The following is a 19,041-nucleotide window of genomic DNA, read 5'->3' on the forward strand; positions in this document are numbered from 1 at the left end:
CGAGAAAGCCCCCCGGCGCCTGACAACAGACAGAACGGAAAGAGAAAAAAGTGGCGGTGGGGAGGGAGGCAGGGGTGTCTTCTTGACAGCTGACGGAGCCCCGAAATGTTCCTCCTCTACCTCCGCCCCCGCCCCCCGGTTCACGGGAGATTATGAAATTGCCCCGGCGCTGGAGGGAAGCAGACGGGCTGTAGCCGGGAGTTTGGAAGGGAGAGGGGAAGGTGGCCGGCCGGTGGCTGAAATCAAGCATCCAATTGCGCACTGGGTTGTGATTAGAAATCTAATCAGATCTGGGGAGAAGGGGCCGGCCGGAAGAGTGGGGGCGGAGGGGGAGGGGGGTTGACCCCCAAATTCTTCGAAGCGGGGGCTAGGGGGGCTGGGGAGAGGCCTCGGCCATGTAGAAGGAGACTTCTTTGGTGGCGGTGGAGGTGGGTGCCTTGGGAAAATGAAGGATGCGGGACGCAGCTTGCTCGGAATCCAACGCAGTGGCTCCACTGATGGTACCAGAGGAGGAAGAAGGAAGCTTTTTCTTGCGAGAATTGGATCTCAACCCAAATGTGTGTATGTGCACACAGGGAGCATTGAAAAATAAAACAAAATAATAAATGAGCCAGTGTCAGACCCGCGGGGGCTGGTGTGCTCTGACAGAAATAAGTAATAATAAAACAGCTGGCCCCCTCCCCCCCAAAAGGATGATTGGAAATGAAGAACCGAGGATCCGGAAGGCGAAAGTGTGTGCGTTTTTCTCCATAAAGGAGAAAGTGAGCCAAGGAGATTTCCTTTTCTTTCTTTTTAAATGAAAAGTTTGGGGATCTGCTTTTTTTTTTCCTTAGGAAAGTAAGGACTTGCTACGCTGGTGTTTTCTCTTCTTTTTGAATTTCCCACAAGATGAGAGGAAATTAATAATACATCTGCAAAGAATTTTCGGAGAAGAAAAGTTGACCGCAGCAGAAAGAGGCATTGATTGGGGGAGAGAAACCAGCAGGGCAGGGCTGGATTTTTGCCTATGTTGACTAAAATTGACGGATAATTGCAGTTGGATTTTCCTTCATCGGCCTCTTTTTTTTTTCTTTTCTTCTTGTTCTTTTTCTGTTTTTTAATTATTATCCTTTTTGGTGTCAAGATCGTGCGTTTTTCTCTTGTTCTTAACCACCTGGATTTCCATCTGGATGTTGCTGTGATCAGTCTGAACATAGAGTGAGTGATCCTTATTTTTCTTTTATTTATGGGTGCTGAAAATGTTCTCTAATTTGGCGTTCTTGGTCTCCTGATTCCCTCACCTCCTTTCATGTGTTTTTAAAAAACCTGGTAGTGGGGGCCCAGGGGTAAAATTAAGGGGGGGGGAGGGGGGAGGCATGCATTTGCTCCATCAGCCTTTGCTCGCCAGTAAGCCACTTTGCTGTGATGATGCAGGTTGCAGGCATCCTAGGCAAATGCCTTTGCAAATGTTCACCAGGGGAAAAAAAAGAGGGAAAAAATTTCTTCCTGAGAAAGCCAAGCTGCAGTGTGGGGTGCCACGCGGTATGATTGACACTCCAGAATGCTTTAAGTTGTCTGGCAGCTCCCCCTGCCCCCCAGTTGGAGGCATGATTGGTTAGCCATTGGAAATCCAAAGATCGAAGGGGCCCAATTTAAGTTTCATTATTCAACCTGATATTGCAGATCAACAGAATATTAATGCAAAAAAAAAAATGCACTCAAGCCAAGCTGTTAAAGGATGGCTCCTGGCTAGTGGGTGGGTGGTGGGAGGATGGGTGGGCAGGAGGGAGGTAACTGATGGAGAGAGATGGCTGCATCTTGTACAATCTCTCTTGCAAACACAGGCTGATGTGAACTTCAGATTACCCGGGTTCTCACAGTTTTAAACAGGGGATAGGGCAAGGGGCACTTCTCCCCAGCCCCAATCCTGTCTAACTAACCACTTCTTTGGAGAACAGAGAGCCTGTACGTAGATGGAAGAAGCTTATGTAGTTAGTTGACTTTGGTTTCATCTGAATCCTTCCTAACATCACCAGGACATGGCTGCTGAGAAAAAGACAGACCTCCATAAGGTCCTCTTGGTAAGTTAGAACAAGAAGCTCAAGACAAAGGTTTGTGGGTAGAGCACCAGTACTTCTCTATGGCAAGATTCTTGGAGGGAAAGAGGCCCACATGTGGAAGAGATGTTTAATGAGCTCTGTGCCCCTCCCTCTAAAGTCCTCAGCTGGCCTCCCCCACCCCACCCTCACCCCTATAGCCAAAGCAAACTCTTCTCCCTTCGTTATCCCTGCCTGGGGCCTGCTATCTGAATCATAGACTCATATGACTTTCGAGCCAGAAGACTCCTCAGAGATCTCATGCCAATAAAAGAGGAAACGGAGGCCTAGAGGGGGCCTTAACTCTTGGGTTAATGACCAACAGAAAGAGGAGGTTGACTCACACCAGCCTCTGAATAGCAGACCAAAAAGTCAGTTCTGGACCCAAGCTCGTCAGGGACCTTGCACACATGGCGTAACTACTTGTGGGCCCCCAGTTGCTGTTTCTATCTGGAAGGATCAGAAGGAGGTACCCAGGTCCCAGGAGCTTTGAATAAACTCTTTCATTCTGGACTTCATGAGGGTCCCAGCTCAGACCTTCCTTTGCTTTTGAAGTTGTCCTGTTTACCCTGCTCGGCTCTTCCCCTCCTTTTTCATTACGGTATTTTAATTTTTAAGGGCAGAGTTTAGACAACCCTGATTTTGCCTCTGCTTACTGAAATGCCACGTGTCTATGCACCACGTACACATAGATACCATTCTAATCTGTCCCTCCTAGACCCCTCCCTACTGTTGGGCACATTTAATTCTCTGAGTGGTGGTCCCTAGAGAGCCATTAAGGAACCATGGAGTTGGATGTAGATTAAAGAGGTGATAATAGAAAGCAGAAACACCCAGCTGAAAGCATCTGAGTCTGGTCTGCCCTCCCATCATCTACTCGTATCCTTTTCATTACTCCTTAACTAAACTAGCCTACGGCCAAGCATCTCTCTCCTTTATTTTTCTGGGGCACATGTTTCCTGTTGGGACACAGATCAGGCAATACATTTACCAACCTTTGAAAAGAATCCACCCTGTAGGATAGTCTCCCCCACCCCCTCCTCCACCCCTACAGGCCCCTTTGCTCACTGTAGACTTTTGCCTCTGTGATCCTGATTGTCTGCAGTTTCTGCTCATTTTGTTTTGCTTGGCACTAGTGAGGTAACCACCTGCAGTAATAGGTTGTTTCAAATTTTATTAAGCTACTCTCCAACTGTAACTGACCACAACTGACCCAAAAAGGGGACTTGTGTACTTTGAAGCTTTTATTGCCTAATTCAGTTTTGAATTGCACTGGGAAACCCAGTTTTGGAATCAGCTTGGCACTGCCAATCCAGAGAGAAGTTTCCTTCCTTCCATCCTTCCTTCTTTCCTCCCTCCCTCCCTTCATCCCTTCCCCTCTCTTCCTTGCTTCCTTGCTACCTTCCTTCCTTGCTTCCTTCCTTCTTTCCCGCCACCAAGATTTCCTCATAGCTAGAACAAGTAGACTTCAAAGTACAATCCTCACGGACTTCACAGGATCACCTGTCCCTGTCCCTCTACACTTACACACATGGGAACTTATATATATGCAGAGAGAGACTCTGTCTAACATGGTGGGCTGGCATGTGTCCACTCCCCCCATCTCCACTCAAATGTGCTCAGATCTGGAGATGATGGGGCGTCCAAGGGTGTCATCCTTGGTCGTCATGCTCAATGACATCAACAACACTATGGCTAGAGACTCATGGCCCAGCTTGAGGTTCAGTTTCTCTGGTTTGACCAGCAGAGTTGACTCAGTTTTGGGGGAGTCAGCATGGCAGAAGAAAGATTTAACTCACGGTAGGCCTGAAAATGTGCCCCCTCAATTCAATGCAGGGCTGCAGTTGGTAAATACTTTGAAAGCAGTTGTCTAACCAGCAGGCAGCTGAATAGTAGAAAGGCAAGTGTCTGTGGGGTTGTAGTACCCCAGGCTTCTGCAAGGCCCACAGGCACAGAAATCCATTGTATTTCCAAGTCTTTGAAGTTATTTGTTCCAGCCACTTGCTCCTCTGATTTAATAACCATAAGCCTTTGGATGATGATATCTTTGGTTTCTGGGCCTCTCTTTTTCTTTCTTTCTTCCTTTATAAAATTCTGTGTCATAGGAAGCAGAATACCTCATTTGTTGGACTGTTTTGTGAATTAAAATTAATACCATGCAAAGCCCTGGGCAGAGTAGACCCTTGAAGATGGCTGTTGGTTCTGCTTATTCCTGGATCAATGAGAGGGGACTTCCTGAGAAGGAGTAGAGGACGGTCAAGCACTTCAGCAGTTCTAGTGGACACGTTGAGAATCTGAGAGTGTGCAAATGCTAATGCAGTAACTGCCAGGCCCTCTTCCGGGGTCTTGTCAGACAGAGCAGATTAGCCACAAGAAATTATTTATGCATGCATTGCTACTTCAAGTCTGAAACTGTAAAGCAAGCTTATTTTCCCCCTGAGAGTATAAGAAAGTAAATAATATATAAATGAGATTATAGCAGGGTGGGCATAACACTATGACTGTGTTTTCTGTCTGCTTTTGATCTAAGGGTATCTCAGAAAGCGCTTGGATTTTAAGTGCACAATACCTAGTCTGGACTCAGAATGCACGAAGTAAAGGTGCATTTGCAGGCAATCATGTAATTCATATTAGATGCCATCAGGTTCCGTTCTACCATTCCGGCTCCAAAGTTCACCCCGTAGGTTCCCAGTCCTGCCACTCACAACGAATGGATTATATGAAGCCCCAACTGAGGGTGTAAGTCCAAGAAGATTGAATGCAGATGCAGATGCCATATCGTTTACCTGTGCCGACCTTGCCGTATGGATGTACTAGTGGTTTTCTGAGATTGTCAACATGGTCATTGTTCTTAACTCTATTCTCTGCAGCAGTTGCCCTCTGTCTTGTTAGTTTCATCAGCATGCTTCCGGTGACCTGTTCTCCATTTAAGGAGAAAGGAGGCCTAATGTAGGAAGTTGTCATTATTCTTGATAGCCTATCTCTGCTTCATCGTCAGAGTTCTCTGACAGGCGGCTGTGTTGCTCTTTGGGTTTTATATAGTTCCCTTTCTGGTACAAAAACGATTTGAAATCTGCCTTCATTTTAGAAAAGCCCCCTGCAGTTGGCCACTTTCACGGATTTTTAAGAAAGGGAAATTGTGACTGGAATTTCTCACGATTTTATCAATTTGCTTTGTGTATGCTTCTTAGAAGTGGCCACGAAATGAGGTCAAACTTGCCCTTCAGTGAATTGGTGTCCTGAGTGAATTGAAATGCGAAGCTTTCCACACGGGCACTGTGTTACGTGGAGTGCTTAACCCTTCTGAGCCTGTTTGTGCCTTTTTTCTGAGCCTGTTTCTGAGCCTGTCCATAGCAGTACTAGCAACCACGTGGAACCGGCTGCCAGGAAGGCACAATCATATTGCAGCTGTTAAGCACAGCAGGCATTCAGTAAAGGCGCCCATAAAGGGAGCCCCTCCGAGTTCACGTTAGCCAATGCACTTTGCAAACAAAACCGAGGAGTCCCTGCTTGTGGCAAACTGTTCATCTACATGTATGTTGGAATAGATAAGACAGGGCACTAAGGTTGCAGTAGCAGTTATCGATGTGGCCTGACCACTTTGGACGGGGTCTTACGGTTTGCAAAGGCACTGAGAGCTGCCGCAGAGAACGCCAGCTCCTTAGTGAAGATGGAAATACACGCGCCGAGTAGTGGGCAATACACTTGGTGACCACGTAAACGTTGGTGATAATGCAAAGTATTTTGTAATATAGTTATAGAAATTATGTAGACTAGGCATAGGATTGCTTAATGCAAGTTCAGTGGTTCAAACCCACCACCTACCCTGGGAACAAGTGATACTCTCAGGCCCTGGGTCACTGTGAGTGGGAAGTGATGTTGTCGGTATGACAAAAGGCAAAATTACGACTGATAAACATTTGTCCACAGTGTCTCGTACGATACTCTAAATGAAGCGAGAATCTATTCCATCTTCCTTTTCTTCCCAAGGATTTCTCCAGAGAAAGGCGAAGTTGACAGTTGGGGTTTTGTTGGGTGCAGAGCTAGGCTGAGGCAGTGTGCTTGCAATGCTGTAGGAGGACCAGGGCTTTATTTAGTTCTCTAACATATCCTCCGCATCGCAGAAGCCTGCCTGAGAGAAGATGCATGCAATAAATATTCATGGAATGACTAACTGAACCTGATTTAAAAGACACCCCCAGCAAAGAACTCAAATGAACGCAAGCATTCAAATGGGCAAACATAGAGACACAAAAGCATGGTTTCCAGAATTTCTAAAAGCCAGATGAAAAAGAAAATTATATTTACATGTACTGTTTGGTATACGTGTGTGTGCATGCATTTATAAAACTACATTTACAAAAATACTTAAAATACACTTAAAAATGCCATATATACCCATATAATACACACATATATATACATGCATACATATATATGTATATACATAAAGAACCACTGAGTGGCTTCCTTATGTTGGAAATAGCAGCAATGTTACAGATAGATGATATAATATGTTATTTTAGATTTTCCCTTATTGTTGCTGTTGTCATTAATGCTTAGTGTTGCATTTTGTGCAAATCACTTCAGCTCTGGAGGGCTCATATTTCCCTCTGTTAAAGAGGAGAATGAAGGTTCTTTCAAACTGTGTTTAGGAGTCGGAATACATAATTGACTACCTAGTAATTCAGGATTAGAACTATATATAGGAATGATAAGAATTAGAACTATATATCCCTTCATTTCAAGAAACGAATGCAATGTGGAAGGGAACACTATAGGATTCCAGGAGAAAGCCAGCATCGGTGTTACAGTGGTGGGTGTAAATTGGTGAGGCATTCGAGGGAAAGTAGATTCTACCAAGTTAAGAGGAGAAATGACATGAGTTTGAGACTAGATACACACTGGATTCCTGCTTTCCTTACTTGCTGTTATTAGAGCAGATCCTGCACCCACTTCACCTTGAAAAGCTCCAAAGCCTTGGGCTATCAAAGTGAACTTTTTTTTTGGTCAGTTATTATGGAGATATTAAGTAAGATATCTAGTTCCACATGATTGGTAATCAATAAATGCTAGCTAGTTTCTATATTGAAATCTGCAAATTTTCTATGGACATGGAAACAGTTTTATTTTGTATTTCCTGAGCAATGATCTTTTACCAACTTTACCAGAAAAGCTGGTAATATGGTTTGAATAATGTTTTCCAGTATCCATCAGATTTCTAATGAATTCTTAATGAAAAGTTACTTTTTTTATTTTAACTTTGGCATGTGTTGATGATAGTTTTCTTATACTTAAAAAATCTTTCAGCACTTGAGGAGATGGTGGATATAATTTACTATTACTAATAATAGCAGTGGTAGCTTTCATTTGTTGAGCATTTGATAGGCACCAGCCACCACATGAAACAAAATAGCATATAATTTTCTTTCCAATTCTCATAAAAAGTAGCTAATATGCAAAGAAGCTAAGTAATTTCAAGGTAATAAAGCAACTAAAGAGTGGATCTGGTTGTAGAAGCTGTAGCTGTATAGCTTTACAACCCAAACTAAGAGCCAATCTGTCTCCCTGCATTCTGGTAAACATACATGTTGGCATACAATTTAATATGATAATTTACTGTCATCCAACCCAGCACAAAATGTAAATATTTCAATTGAGATTTTGATATATCTGTACTATTCCTTCTCTCAATTTCCCCAAAATAAGGTTCTCCAACTGCTTCTAAATATATAAATTATAACAAAGCAAAGAAAACACATCATTGCCATTACCTTGGAGTTGAATTCTAACTCATAATGAACTACGGGACACAGTAGAAAGGCCCTTGTGGGTTTCTAAAGCTGTAAATCTTGATAAGTATAGAAAGCCTCATCTTTCTACAGAGGAGTGGCCAGTGGCTTTGAACTACTGACCCTGAGGTTACAGGCTATGCTATGAGTAACTCATTGTGCCACTACTTGGGCTACAGCATTTTCCCTCTAGGGCAGTGGTCCCCAACCTGTGGGTCAGTACCCCTTTTGGGGTCAAACAACCCTTTCACAGGGGCTGCCTGATTCATAACAGTAGCAACATTATGGTTATAAAATAGCAACAAAAATCATTTTATGGTTGGGGGGTCACCACAACATGAGGAACTATATGAAAGGGTCCCGGCATTAGGAAGGTTGAGAGCCCCTGCTCTGGGGACCTTAGGAATTTTCAGCTGCCAAATGATGCTAATGCTAATGTTTAACCTTCCTCTTAACCCCTGGCTATGAAATCCCAGTCAACACATTATCCGCAGTCCGACTTTTTTGTGCCTCCTACTATGGGTTCCTATTTTTGTCTCCAAGATATCCTCCTAACTAATTTTTCAGCCACTGCTGCCATTTATTCAGTGCAGTCCCTTATCCATTCTTACTTCGGGATGATCATCCTAAGAAATAACGTGGAACATTCTCTGTTTATTTCATAGAATAAAATCCAGAGTCCTGGGGTTGACCATATTGTCTGGCCAGCCAATTCAAGATGTCTCTCAGTATGTCCCGACACACCGAACGCTTTGTTCCTCTGGAGAAAGGACAGATTAGCTTTGACTCAACATCAGTGAGAGCAGCTCCATTTACCTGGACTAGGCTCCTGATGATTCACGTCTCGGAGCATGGTACCACCTCCTAGGAAACCTTCGCTGGTTCCCCTAGGCCCGCTGCATCTACGTGCCCTCTGTACACCAATAATTTGTTCATGTACTCATTAGTTTTTCAATCATGCCACTCTTAAGGTTACTTTTAATTATTTTTTCCATGATTGACCCATGTTTCAAAAATACTTTGCCTGATAAGTACATTGCAATTTTTCTCCAGTTTTACGAATCAAAACCACTTAGTGACCAATCATCATTTCTTGACATGTATTCAGCGAATATAACCCCAAATGTATTCAGTTGCCATCAGCCCAAAGCAAAGGGTTTGTGAGTGCTGTGCATAGCTGTATGATATGCATATACATGATCTTCAGGTATTTTAAAAATCTATATTGACACTAGCTGCATTTGAAGACTCCAGCTGCACATCCTGAAGATAATGGTACAGGGGGGAGGGGTGGTGCTGTGGCTTTGGCATTGAACTGCTAACTGCAAGGTTGGCCCTTCAAACGCCCCAGTGAGTGTTCTGCTGGAAAAAGAAGAGGCTACATAGTTACAGGCTCAGACCCCCCCCCCCCATGGGGTCCCTGGCAGTTAGAACAGCCTTGATGGCAGCCTCGGAAACCTGGAGGGGCAGTTCTGCTCTATCCTGCTCCATCAATGAGTCTGGGTTATCTGGGTGACAATGGGCTGGGCTTTCTTTCATTTTACTTGTGAAGACAGGACTCCTGGTGATATTCTCAGCCGTGAACCAGAAAGATGGGGCCGTCTGCTTCTATAAAGGTTCATAGCCTGGGAGACCCTAAGGGGCAGTTTTGTTCTGACCTGTGAGGTTGCTATGGGTTGGGGTTCTGACCTGTGAGATTGCTATGGGTTGGGATCAGCTCCACAGCAGTGCTGTCTGGTTTGGTTTTAAGGAACTCCAACAGTACTTTGGGCTGAACAATGGCCTGCTAATCACCAGGGTGGAGTTCAAACACGCCAGCAGCTCCTTGGGAGAAAGCTGAAACTGGCTACTCCTTTAACCAGTCACAGTCTCAGAAACCCTAAGGAGCAATTGTACTCTGTTTTCTATAGGGTCTCTGAGGTAGAATCCACATGATGGTGATGGGTGAGGTTTTCCTTTATTTTTCATCATGAAGATGGCGCAGGACCAAGCAACATTTTGTCCCGTCAGGCATAAGGTCCACCGTGATGGAAAGACAACTAAGAATACCAGGAGCCCTGCTGCAGGTTTTTCCATGTACCACGCTCTGTAGTCTAGCTTAGGGACATTGTTCACACAGGCCAAGGTGTCCCTTGGAATCTCATGTTGCACAAGCAGTATGTTGTTTGGAGTGGGGTCTCTTAGCGACCGTTGGAATGAGACTATAGCTTTTCAATTGGAAAGGTCCAAATGTTGAATGATCAGAGAAGGGAGTTGGAAAAGTGCTTCTTTGGGTAACAGTGCGGGATGAACAAAGCTGGTCCACGGCAGTCCCTGTTCCCAACATCCAAGCCCCTGCTGTTACAGGAGCTGGGGATATGTCCTCAGGGGATGCTCCAGCTTTACGCACAAACAGTTCCTCTGCTTCCTCTTCTGAAGAGCCATGGAAGACACTGGAGTAGATGAAGGAAACTAGTTAGATGCCATTTAGTTACGATTGAAATTCTATAATCATTGATGCTAGTATCATAGGTGACATGTTGGGATGCGAACCATAAAGCTGGCAGTTCAAACTCACCAGCCGATCCTCAGGAGAAAGGTGAAGGTTTCTGCTCCCGTAAAGCTATATGAGTGAGACCCACAGGGGTAGCTCTACTCTGTCCTGAAGGGCCACTGCACATCCGAATGGACTCGGTGGCAGTGAGTAAATGAGATAAATATGAATGCTAACTTCTAGGCTATCTTGAACCTTGGATTTTTACCCCCCTTTTATTCCTTCACTTTTTTTTCCTCATAGGGGAGTTTTCTTTACATTTTAGATTTTTCTCTCTAGTTTAGAGATTCCTAGAGTAAATCTCTGAGACTATTGGTTGCTCTTGTTGTTGTGAGCTTTGGCCCAGTCAACCCTAGACTCGAGACCAACATGTAGGTGACAGAATAGAAGTGCTTTCCGGGGCTCTCGTGACACAGTCTTTAGGAAAGTGATCGGCCAAGCCACTGGGTTGGTTCAAATCCCTGACTTTCAAGCTACTTGCACAACGGAGGCACCTCAAAATAATAATATTGGTAAACAGTGAAGAATTTAGAATAAGTTACAGTGAAGTATTGCAGGGATTGTAAAATCTCGCTAGTTATTGTCCTTTGAATCCTATGAAAGAGTCTTGGCCTCCGAAGCTTCAGAGCAGTGTTCTCGGACTAGTGCGTCCCTCCTGTGGGAGCACCAGCCGCTGGGACGGTGGGCAAGGGAGATTTATTTGGATGAGGCGGTGTGGAGTTTGCTTCTTGCCAAACTACAAACTGCTGAGACACGGTTCTTTGGTGAAGAACCTATTTGTTTCATCCCATCCATTTTGAACATAGGGAACACTCCGGATCATACCACTGTGTCAGAGGAGAATTTAGACCTATAATTATATGACTTTACTTATTGCCCAGGTAAATACGTGGATGGATGTGGCAAAAGAGATTTATTGGATTAAAAAAAACCAAAATTTATTTTTCTTATGACCCCTAATAGAGCTCCCTAGTAATTAAGTGCACCCATTATTGGAGATGCGGGCCTGCCTACATGCAGATTGATTGCTTTGAGATGCTGTGCTAGATATCCTATTGTCAACCGAGCTAATGATTTCTATTTGATTGATTGATTGTACTTAAGAATCTTAGTACTGAGGAACTCATTCCTCCAACAGGCTTTTTTGTTTTGTTTTGTTTTGCTTTTTTAAACCAATATCTTGATCAATATTTGTGAGCTGTGAGTTCCCTAAGAAAGATGCATGAGATTTGAACATATATAGAAGTGTCTCTTGAATCAGAGCCAGATTCAGAATATGCTAGTATTTAACAACCTTAGGAATGAGAGACAGAGAGAGCTAGATAGAGCTAGATATTTCTGAAGCCAGTGTACTGGTCTGGCATTGAGAATGCCGATAGCCTGGTTAGCTGATCTCTGGAGAGAATCACTTTGGCAGGGACCAGAACATGTCTGTAGGTGAATGCATTCAAATGCCGTGTGGGGAAGGATGCAGGGATTCTGATGTCTGAAAGGCAGAAAGCCGTCCGTCCGAGCCATGCTCAAAGAGTTAATATCGACACAGTATTCAGGAAGGCAAGGATGGAACTATGAGGGCTTTTGTCGGTATTGTTTAAATGTTGCTATGGCAATAGTTTCAAGTAGAAGTTACATGGTTTTCAATTCCCAAAGCAGCAACCCTATTCCTTCCACTCTCCCTCTATCCCTCCCATCTTTCCCCAGTTCTTCCTCCATCCCACTCATCTCACCCGCCCCTACCCACCCGCACCCCCACCCTCTTTCTGCCCCATCCCATCTGTCCTCCCCTGCTACTATCTTTTGTTCTCACCTTCCTCATGTTCCACTAAGGACAAAAATATTCCAACTCCAGGAAGTCGCTTTCAGGCAGAAAGTGAGTCAGAGGTACAGCCTTCTTTCCTGGGTTCTGTTTTCCCCGTCTGTTTACATATTAAAGACCTAATTAGATGGAGACTGTGGATGGAAGCAGGGTTGGGGCTTTCCCTTGTGCTGGGACACAGAACATATTATCATGGTTGGTGTTGTGGTGATATGTTAATTGGATCGCTCCAGGCGAGTGTGTAGCAGCAGTCTCTGACAATTAGAAAGAACAATGCCTTTACTATGAGGGAACACACTCTCTGTACCAGTGGAAGGATTAGCATGCATTGCAGGTCTCTGGATGGTTCCTCTAGTCCGGGAGCAAGAGCTGTAGTCAGAAATGCCTCCTGTCTCTTTAAAGCTAGGCTCTCATTTAGCTTTTTTTTTTTTTTTTTTTTTAACTGCCAAGGGAAGAGAAGGGAAGGGAAGGTGAGAGATCTGCTTTAGAGGGCTAGCAAGAGACTTTGTTACTGACCTGGGCCTTGGGATATTTTGCAAGGATGTTCAGAAGAAATCTTTGCCTGCTTAGTGCACGTGGCCAGTGAATTGTGAAATGGGTCTCATTAGAGCCTTTCATACCCCGGCATGTGCCAAAGTGCTTTGCCGGCACAGGGCCATCACTTCAGGTCCAACCCTGCTGCTGCTCATGGCAGCCAAGAAGGGACAGAGGCTCTGTCTGTACTAAAACCTCAGTCCCAGGCCTCTCTGTCTACTGTTCATTGTACGGAGCCGCTGGGCCTTTCAGTCTGACCAGGGATGAGGCACAGCGCATCTCCTGGGTGCTGTGCGAGAGGGGAGATTCAGGGTTTGCAGCATCACAGAGAGGCTTCAGGCAGCCTGTGGCTTTTGACACACAGAAGTCTCCTGCCTTGATCCCAAGGTTGGTTTACAAGCCATCTGGAGGCTGCCCTGAAACCAAGGCCAGCTATTCACCTGAAAGACAGGATAGGTAGCCTGGGACCAAATAAGTCATCCGGAGCACTCTGTGTTGTTAGATACAGAGAACTCTTTACTTACATTGGATTCACATTCTAGAGAAATTGGAATCAAAATATACTTGTTCCCCGGACATCGCCTTGTCAAAGATAGCTCCTTTATGCGAAGTATCTGCCCTGTGTCTTTTCTCATTGCGTGCCCTACAGAAGATGCCCACGGAGCCTCTACAGTTGTTGATGTATATTCATTGGCATAGTAGTTAGGATAACATGAGCTCTGCCCCTTCTTAGATCTGTGACTTTGAGCAGTTTACTGTTTCTCTCTGAATTTCAGCCTTGATTTCAACAACCTGGGAATCAGTGACTGTCACTGAGATATACATCTAAACCTCAAAGTCCAGTGCCTCAATGCATCTGGATGGTAGTCAAGCTATTGTGAGGGGACTTCACAACTTCCATTCTATTTTGATGCTATTTGTCTAGGAACTTTGTGAAGTCCCTCACATTTGATCTTACTTACATTACTGAGAACACTTGACAGCAGCTATGGTGTAAGAGGCTTTTTGTAAATGATTGTGGACTCGTCATTAAACATGGACTTTAGGCAGGAAGGAGATAAAAGTAAGGGTAAATGGTTCATTAAAAAGGGGAAATGTAGACCTTGTAATATGTTCCCCGTTTCTCCTTCATCTGCCCTCTACCCTCCTGGTATGGCCACTCTCACCACTGGTTCTGAAGGGCTCATCTGTCCTGGATTCCCTGTATTTCCACTTCCTATCTGTCAGTGTACATCCTCCGGTCCAGCTGGATTTGTAAGGTAGAATTGGGATCATGATAGTGGGTGGGTGGAGGGGCGGGGAGCATTGAAGAACTAGAGGAAAATTCCTGGGGGACGGACAGCGGAGAAGTAGGTGAGGGGTGGATATGACAAAATGATAATAATTTATATATTATCAAGGGTTCATGGGGGAGGGGGAGCGGGAAGGGAGGGTAAAAATGAGGAGCTGATACCAAGGGCTCAAGTAGAAAGGAAATGTTTTGAGAATGATGATGGAAACATATGTACAAATGTGCTCGACATGTTGATGTATGTATGGATTATAATAAGCCCCTAATAAAATGATTTTTAAAAGGGGGGAATGATACTAGAAGACGAGTTTCTAAATTTGAAGTTAAGCTGAAGGTCATGATTCATTATGATTTTGGGCGTGGCTCCAGAATTTGGAGAATAGGGTTGAGCGGATCTCATGAAATATGCTTCCATTGAATTTGTTCTGGATAGGCAATTTTATCTATCTGTGTTCAGGTTTCCTAGAATTGAGCTCCTGGGTTTTGTCTTAGTTGTACTCTCTTAGATTGTGAAGAAGAGAAAAAAATAAATCCCCATGAGGTTAAGTCATATAGATAATTCACTGGGGCATATACTGCATAGACTCGAGTATAAGCTGACCCAAATATCAGCCATGGCCCAATTTTGCCCTGAAAACTGCATTACAAATGTGCTAAACAACTCAGCTTATACACAAGTATATATGGAAATTCTGCAGTAGAAGGGACTGATGTTTGGTTTGACCCAGAAGCTCAGAATATCACAGGGGCTACTGCTCCATATTCTCTGTAATTCTCTCGACTCCTTCCTCTTCCATGGGCCGTTTTCATTCTTAGGTTTAATAGTGATCTAACAATTTATTTTTTCTTCTTCCTAATCACCAGGTTACAACCATCCACTTTTCAAGGGAACTACCTTATCTGCATTCAAAATAGCTTTGCATTGTTCCTCTCATCTCCAAGAATACTTTTTGTTTTTAAAGGGGGATTTACAAGTTCTTTTTAATTTTTGTTTTGGAAATGAGGATGCAAGCAGAGAACAAACGATTCATCTTCGGTCAATAACAGTGTATTGGTGGAGTTCTTTAAACCTCCATACCATGGTCACCTGCTCTGCCATAGGTGCGCTTCCATTCAGTTGGCTTTCATCTCATTTGTCATTACAGAGCCCTCAGCCATCACAGAGTCAGCATCCTTGAACTCCCCATTTCTCCGTCTGGGATGACTATGCAAGCAATGTGTCATAGTCCATTGCTTCTTTTAAAAGCCAATGGTGGATGGAGCAATTAGGATCTGGGCTTTGGGTGCAAATATTTGTTAAGAATCTCTGTTCCAAGCATAGGAGTGCTTGTCAAATTTGTGGAGTGGGATTCATCTTTTGTAGCCTTCAATCTTTGTACATAAAACTTAGGACATTTTTGTTGCTGTGTGCCATCAAGTGTATTCTACCTAACATAGACCTTAGAGGACACAGTAAAATTATCCATCAGGCTATAATTTTTATGGGCAGAGTCTGTCTGGTCTTTTCTCTAGTGAAGCTGTTAGTGGATTTGAACTGGCTTCCTTTCAGTTAACAGCCTAGATCTTAGCCATTGTACCAAGGTTGCTTTAAAAGGCACTGTAGGCATCTAAGAAGGCACTCTGATGGTGTTCTAAGTACCTGCTTAGTGGCTAACCAAAAGTTGGTTGTTCAAACCCACTCAGTGGATCCTTAGAAGTAAACCTTGTGCTCAATTCCCATGTCAATTACAATCTAGAAAGCCCTAGGAGCACTTCTGTTCTGTCACTTGGGACCCCGATGGGACAGAACAGACTTGACCGCATCTAGTAACAACAGCAACGTAGACATGCCATTCATACTTATGTAACAGTAACATGCTCAGAATTGAGGACTAAAACAAAATACATGACATATAGAACCTATTAGAAAACACATTCCTGGTGGGTTTTGCCTGGAAAGCTAAAACATTGAGGAAGACTTGCATTTCCCCCCCTTAGTTTATATGATAGGAAGTTGCGTAGATTATTTCAGGTCTTTAATTTGGTTTTCTTAAGTTGAAAGACATCAAAGCACCAATGACCTTTCTTTCATTCTTTTTTATCTCCATGTGTTTTGTTGTGGTTTATTTGCTTCTTCCCCATCCTCTTTCCAACTATAACCTTGGCTGTTTAAAAATCAAGGTTTCCCTGGATCATTTTAAAAAAAAGTGGAACCCCACATCGTGGTGGCTGTGTACCACTGAGTTGCCGCTCAGTTGGAGCAATCCCGTGACAGAGGTGCACTGCTCCATAAGATTTTCTCAGCCGGGTCACCACGTCTTTCTTCCCATGAAGCAGCTGGTGGATTTGAACCATCAATCTTTCAATGAGCAGCCAACCACCTAACCATTACACTGCCAGGGTTCCTCATATTTAACCTTAGATAGCAATAAGAATCAGCCATACGGGTATGTTCAGAGGACCCTCTATCTGTTTTAAGTTGACCTGTTTTAAAGAAACATTTCATATCCCAGGAATCCCCAGACTGCTGAACTGTCAATAACTGTCCTGAAATTCATAGTTGGCAGGTCTTCTTCCTGAAGAAGTGGTGCTGCTGATAACCACAAGACAATAGCACTGATTTCAGTGGGAATGATCAAAAGATATCCCCCTCCACACAGAAACTGGGCTTCGGTCTTTTCCTCTGTTGCACCTAAGCCTCTCTCCTCTTTTCCACCAGGGCGGTACCTGGGAGAGAGAGAGGGGGCTGTAGCTGTGGGACTCATTGTGCTTGCTGCCTTTTCCCAAGAAGCTTCTAAAGAAAATTGTGATTCTCTGCTTATCTGGGCATGGAGCCAGATAGGAGGCTGTGTCCCATATCAGTGTCCTTATGCCATCAGCATCTCACCCTGTGTTTTGCCTGGGAGGCAGACACTGCAATTGCAGGGAATGCAATCACCACTCATTGTTTTTGGACTGTCCACAGACTCACATACTTTCTAGGTTGCATGTGCACACTCGTGTGCACAGATGTACATGTACACCCATACGCACACGCGTACATGCACACATGCACACGCAATGGAATCCCACCAGGTTATCCCAGTGCCTACAGCTCCCATGAATATTCCCTACAGGGCCTTCCAGGGACAGGGATCATGTCACCTCCCTTGCTATTCAAGGTAACAAGGAGAAAGCCCTTCATGCTGTGGGAATATACTGTACGCTATAGATTCAAGGTATGCCTGACATCAGAGAATTAGTCCCTTACTGCTTACTGTCCATTTGACCCAATTACTCTTAAAACTAAGTGTTTTCAATGAGAAGTGGAAGAGGCTTGGTGGCGTCGTTCATAGTTTTGCAATCTAAACTACTGTCCTGTGCCTTGGGGCTGGCAGGATAGAGTGTGACTACACTCTACTTCTTTTTCTTTCTTTCCACTTTTATTGGGTTTGAGGCACTCAAGCATGTGCCTCATTCCTCCCCTAGCCTTTCGCCCTTGTTAGGACCCTATAACAGCCATCATGCCCTAGTTTTCTCTCCTCCTCTGCGCCCATCTTTATCACCAGTTACTAATCTTGTCGAGGTACTGTTTGGTTCTGCTCCCTGCCTATCCCGCCTGTCCTTTGTAAAGGACACCTCTGCTCTTGCATCCTGGCACTCCTTGCCTAGATGATGCTAGGCTTCTGTTCGCCTCCCCTGCTTGTGCTTGCTTTCTCCAGTCCTTGTTGATGAGTTCTCATAGTATCAGACATGCATTCAGCTGTTTTTCTGACTCTGTTTCTCACAGTGGGTGATACCACCTGCCTGGGCTGCTGGAACCATCAGGGGACGGCAAGAGCAGACATCTCTACTTTATCCAGGATTATGGGCCATAGTACAAAGATTTTTAATTGCCAGGGAAGCACTGAATCATGTTATTTATTTATTTATTTTTCTGAAAAGAAGGCATGGGCCATACAAGTTTGGGAAGCTGGGTCCTAACTCACCCCTCCCCCTCCACTTACCCATTTCTTAACACTTCTTTGCCTGATGGGATCCTTCCTCAAGAAAGCCCCTTCTGCTGAGTTCTCTTCTCCACTGAATCTCATGTTTGGCTTGGCTTGTGTTTCCTATGAGCTTCCTTTACAGCAAGGTTATTGTTTACCTGTGGTTGAGTTCCTCGTGGCTCTGTTTGCCTATGATGTGGAGGTTCTCTAAGTCTGTCCCACTGGGCTGCATGTCTAAGTCTTGGGCTTCCATCTGTCCTTCAGGACTGAACAGAACATTCTGCTCACGAGCTTTCAACTGCTGATCTTTTAAAGCCCAAAACAGTAACAGCCAAAAGATTCTTTTGTTTTCAATTAGATTGTCATTATTTTTTCTAATTAATGGCCTCATAGACTCTACTTGGGCAGACAACCTTCTCCATGACAGACAGCCACCAAGCAGTGTCTCATCATTGAAATCAGAGAAACGGTTTTGCTATGTTGCCTACAAGGTCTCTTTAGAGAGCTGCTATTTGAAGAACAGCCCTACAGAACTCCGGGTTTCCTGCAGCTCTCTGCTTAGCAGGGATGTGGAGCTCCCTCATCAAGGCCATGTGCTGCTGGGGGCTCAGCAGGGCTTGTCTTCTTCAGAGGCCCATCTGCTTGTGCTGTTCTGTGGAGCTGACACTGAGGAGTGGGGGGTAGGGGTGGGGTGGTTTCCTAAGGGACATGCTCATGTGTTTTTCAGGGCCTTTTTTCCCCAACTCTATTCTGTTAACAGTACAAGAGTGTGCTGAAGTTGTAGCTCATAATGTTTTGAATTCCCTGACCCTATTTGCATAAGGTTCTCTTTGGTAGCCGGGGTTCTTGAAGGGTAACTTATGAAAGGGACAGGTGTCAGAGCTGCAGTGCACAGTGAGGGATGGGGAAACATATGAAGAATGAGTTTCACACAAAATTAAACTTGTACACTTAAAAACTGACCCTTATTCTATTCTGTTCCTATTTCATTAGGATCAAAATGTCCTTTTGTGTTGAATTTTTTAAATCATTTTATTGGGGCTCATACAACTC

The 19,041-nt window shown here is 44.3% G+C and overlaps 1 protein-coding gene across 4 annotated transcripts in view; it reads left to right on the forward strand.

The window, feature by feature from the left end:
• Nucleotides 1–19,041, forward strand: part of LRRC4C (leucine rich repeat containing 4C) — a 1,557,030-nt gene that overhangs the window by 1,349,161 nt on the left and 188,828 nt on the right. For 2 of the 4 annotated variants that reach the window (XM_045291147.1, XM_004708305.2), the window contains exon 1: nucleotides 409–1,197. The exons of the other annotated variants lie outside the window; for them this stretch is intronic. The gene's annotated coding sequence lies outside the window, so the exon portion shown is untranslated. Of the gene's footprint in view, nucleotides 1–408; nucleotides 1,198–19,041 lie in introns of those variants that run through there. 4 annotated transcript variants of the gene reach the window in all.

This window comes from Echinops telfairi, unplaced genomic scaffold (genome assembly GCF_000313985.2).
Source record: "Echinops telfairi isolate 266 unplaced genomic scaffold, ASM31398v2 ScPeMD7_60;HRSCAF=208, whole genome shotgun sequence".
Classification (NCBI taxonomy): Eukaryota; Metazoa; Chordata; class Mammalia; order Afrosoricida; family Tenrecidae; genus Echinops; species Echinops telfairi.